The following is a 4602-nucleotide window of genomic DNA, read 5'->3' as shown; positions in this document are numbered from 1 at the left end:
CACTGCTTCGCTTTGCCTTGCTCTGCGTTGCCTTTCCGGGCCATGCTTTTTCAGGCCATGCTTTCCTTTGTTTTGCTTTGCTTTGTATTCCTGGCACTGCTTTGCTTTTCCTTCTCTACGTTGCTTTCTTTTCCTACCCCTGCTGTGCTTTGCCTTGCCTCCTCAAACTGCTTTCTTTCTTTTGCTCTACATTTCCTGGCACTGCTTTGCTTTTCCTTGTGCTACTTTCCTTTGCTTTGCTCTGCCTTGCACTGCTTTGCCTTTCCTGGACACGCTTTACTTTGCTTTTCCTGGCCCTGCTTTGCTTGTTGGTTTTTTTTGCCTTTTATTTTATTTTATTTTTTTTACTTTAGATACATATTCATTGCATTGCTTTGTTTTATTTTTGGACCTTTTGGCTTTGGTTTTCCTCGCCGCGCTTTGCTTTTCCTGGCCATGCTTTTTCAGGCCACGCTTTCCTTTGTTTTCCTTTGCTTCGTATACTTGCCACGGCTTTGCTTTACCTTCTCTGCTCTGCTTTGCTTTTCCTACCCCTGCTGTGCTTTGTCTTGCCTCCTCAAACTGCTTTCTTTACTTTGCTCTATGTTTCCTGGCACTGCTGGGACTTTCCTTGTACAAGTTTGCACTGCTTCGCTTTGCCTTGCTCTGCGTTGCCTTTCCTGGCCATGCTTTTTCAGGCCACGCTTTCCTTTGTCTTGCTTCGCTTTGTATTCCTGGCACCTCTTGGTTTTACTTTCTCTGCTCTGCTTGTCCTACCCCTGCTGTGCTTTGCCTTGCCTCAAACTGCTTTCGTTACTTTGCTCTACGTTTCCTGGCCCTGCTGGGACTTTCCTTGTACAAGTTTGCACTGCTTTGCTTTGCCTTGCACTGCTTTGCCTCCACTGGCCATGTTTTCTTTTGCTTTTTCAGGCCACGCTTTCCTTTGTCTTGCTTCGCTTTGTTTTCCTGCCACAGCTTTGCTTTACCTTCTCTGCTCTGCTTTGCTTTTCCTACTCCTGCTGTGCTTTGCCTCGCCTCAAACTGCTTTCTTTACTCTGCTCTACGTTTCCTGGCACTGCTGGGACTTTCCTTGTACCAGTTTGCACTGCTTTGCTTTGCCTTGCTCTGCTTTCCTCTTCATTTCTCTGCTCTCCTGTGCTGCGCTAGGCTTCCTTTGCAGACTGTCCCGACGATTTTGCCGATGAGGCTATCGGTATATTTCGGAACGCATAAACCCTCAGACACACAGCTGGGCCTCCCCGCAGCCCGGACACTGTCCCCTCGCAACTCGAGGGTGGGGGCAGCAGGCCCGGCCACCCGACATGGTCAGTTCTGTGGCCCCAGCCGTGTGGCCTGCCGCTAGGCGGGCCCCACTGCTATTTGTCTGGGGACGGCGTTGGGTGAGGTTTTCAACGACGGTAAGTAACTACATGATTCCCACAACTACATTGGATGGAAGCCAACAATAAATAAATAAATAAATAAATAAATAAAGATAAAACCAGGTAAAGCAAGACATGGTTCTTGCCCGCTGTCACGGTGGACTATGAGGTGTCAGGGAGGCCGGGGAGCGGGCGAGCAGGGTACAGCCACCGTCCGAGTCTGGCCGCCAGCTCTACCCAGCATGAGGGCCTTGCGGTCTTTGCACCGCAGACACTGGGAACCGGCAGGAGGGCTGGCCGCCAGCTCCTTACATTTGCTTCGCTTCTCTTTCTTTTTCCTTGCTCTGCTTTGCTTTGCTCTGCACTGCTCTTCCGGGCACACTTTTGGTTTTCCTTCTCTACTTTCCTCTGCTGTTCCTGCCCCTGCTGTGCTTTCCCTCAGATTGCTTTGCTTTGCTTTGTTTGCTTTGTCTTTCCTGGCAATGCTTTGCTTTTCCTCGTGCTACTTCGCTTTGCTTTGCTTTGCTTTGCCTTGCTCTGCTTTGCCTCCACTGGCCATGTTTTCTTTTGCTTTTTCAGGCCATGCTTTCCTTTGTTTTGCTTTGCTTTGTATTCCTGCCACGGCTTTGCTTTACCTTCTCTGCTCTGCTTTGCTTTTCCTACCCCTGCTGTGCTTTGCCTTGCCTCAAACTGCTTTCGTTACTTTGCTCTACGTTTCCTGGCCCTGCTGGGACTTTCCTTGTTCGAGTTTGCACTGCTTTGCTTTGCCTTGCTCTGCGTTGCCTTTCCTGGCCATGCTTTTTCAGGCCATGCTTTCCTTTGTTTTCCTTTGCTTCGTATTCTTGGCACCTCTTGGTTTTACCTTCTCTGCTCTGCTTTGCTTTTCCTACCCCTGCTGTGCTTTGCCTTGCCTCAAACTGCTTTCTTTACTTTGCTCTACGTTTCCTGGCACTGCTGGGACTTTCCTTGTACGAGTTTGCACTGCTTTGCTTTGCCTTGCTCTGCTTTGCCTCCACTGGCCATGTTTTCTTTTGCTTTTTCAGGCCACGCTTTCCTTTGTCTTGCTTCGCTTCGCTTTGTATTCCTGGCACCTCTAGGTTTTACTTTCTCTGTTCTGCTTTGCCTTGCCTCCAACTGCTTTCGTTACTTTGCTCTACCTTTCCTGGCCCTGCTGGGACTTTCCTTGTACGAGTTTGCACTGCTTTGCTTTGCCTTGCTCTGCTTTGCCTTTCCTGGCCATGCTTTTTCAGGCCATGCTTTCCTTTGTCTTGCTTCGCTTTGTATTCCTGGCGCCTCTTGGTTTTACTTTCTCTGCTCTGCTTTTCCTACCCCTGCTGTGCTTTGCCTCGCCTCAAACTGCTTTCTTTACTTTGCTCTACGTTTCCTGGCACTGCTGAGACTTTCCTTGTACCAGTTTGCACTGCTTTGCTTTGCCTTGCTCTGGGTTGCCTTTCCGGGCCATGCTTTTTCAGGCCACGCTTTCCTTTGTTTTGCTTCGCTTTGTATTCCTGCCACGGCTTTGCTTTACCTTCTCTGCTCTGCTTTGCTTTTCCTACGCCTGCTGTGCTTTGCCTTGCCTCCTCTAACTGCTTTCTTTCTTTTGCTCTACATTTCCTGGTACTGCTTTGCTTTTCCTTGTGCTACTTTCCTTTGCTTTGCTCTGCCTTGCACTGCTTTGCCTTTCCTGGACACGCTTTACTTTGCTTTTCCTGGCCCTGCTTTGCTTGGTCTTTTTTTTGCTTCGTATTCTTGGCACCTCTTGGTTTTACCTTCTCTGCTCTGCTTTGCTTTTCCTGCCCCTGCTGTGCTTTGCCTTGCCTCAAACTGCTTTCTTTACTTTGCTCTACGTTTCCTGGCACTGCTGGGACTTTCCTTGTACGAGTTTGCACTGCTTTGCTTTGCCTTGCTCCGCTTTGCCTTTCCTGGCCGTGCTTTTTCCGGCCACGCTTTCCTTTGTTTTGCTTTGCTTTTTATTCCAGGCACCTCTTGGTTTTACTTTCTCTGCTCTGCTCTGTTTTTCCTACCCCTGCTGTGCTTTGCTTTGCCTCCTCAAACTGCTTTCTTTCTTTTGCTCTACATTTCCTGGCCCTGCTTTGCTTTTCCTTGTGCTACTTTCCTTTGCTTTGCTCTGCCTTGCACCGCTTTGCCTTTCCTGGACACGCTTTTCTTTGCTTTTCCTGGCCCTGCTTTGCTTGGTCTTTTTTTTTGCGTTTTTTTGTTTTGTTTGTTTGTTTGTTTGTTTGTTTTATTTTAATATAGATACATTTTCATTGCATTGCTTTGTTTTATTTTTGGACCTTTTTGCTTTGGTCTTCCTGGCCGCGCTTTGCTTTTCCTGGCCATGCTTTTTCAGGCCATGCTTTCCTTTGTCTTGCTTCGCTTCGCTTTGTATTCCTGGCACCTCTTGGTTCTACTTTCTCTGCTCTGCTTTGCCTCGCCTCAAACTGCTTTCGTTACTTTGCTCTACGTTTCCTGGCCCTGCTGGGACTTTCCTTGTACGAGTTTGCACTGCTTTGCTTTGCCTTGCTCTGCTTTGCCTTTCCTGGCCATGCTTTTTCAGGCCATGCTTTCCTTTGTTTTCCTTTGCTTCGTATTCCTGCCACGGCTTTGCTTTACCTTCTCTGCTCTGCTTTGCTTTTCCTACCCCTGCTGTGCTTTGTCTCACCTCAAACTGCTTTCTTTACTTTGCTCTACGTTTCCTGGCCCTGCTGGGACTTTCCTTGTACGAGTTTGCACTGCTTCGCTTTGCCTTGCTCTGCGTTGCCTTTCCGGGCCATGCTTTTTCAGGCCATGCTTTCCTTTGTTTTGCTTTGCTTTGTATTCCTGGCACTGCTTTGCTTTTCCTTCTCTACGTTGCTTTCTTTTCCTACCCCTGCTGTGCTTTGCCTTGCCTCCTCAAACTGCTTTCTTTCTTTTGCTCTACATTTCCTGGCACTGCTTTGCTTTTCCTTGTGCTACTTTCCTTTGCTTTGCTCTGCCTTGCACTGCTTTGCCTTTCCTGGACACGCTTTACTTTGCTTTTCCTGGCCCTGCTTTGCTTGTTGGTTTTTTTTGCCTTTTATTTTATTTTATTTTTTTTACTTTAGATACATATTCATTGCATTGCTTTGTTTTATTTTTGGACCTTTTGGCTTTGGTTTTCCTCGCCGCGCTTTGCTTTTCCTGGCCATGCTTTTTCAGGCCACGCTTTCCTTTGTTTTCCTTTGCTTCGTATACTTGCCACGGCTTTGCTTTACCTTCT

This window comes from Anser brachyrhynchus (assembly GCF_964034855.1).
Source record: "Anser brachyrhynchus genome assembly, contig: SCAFFOLD_206, whole genome shotgun sequence".
NCBI lineage: Eukaryota > Metazoa > Chordata > Aves > Anseriformes > Anatidae > Anser > Anser brachyrhynchus.
The sequence above is the reverse complement of the archived record's forward strand: the minus strand, read 5'-3'. Positions refer to the sequence as shown.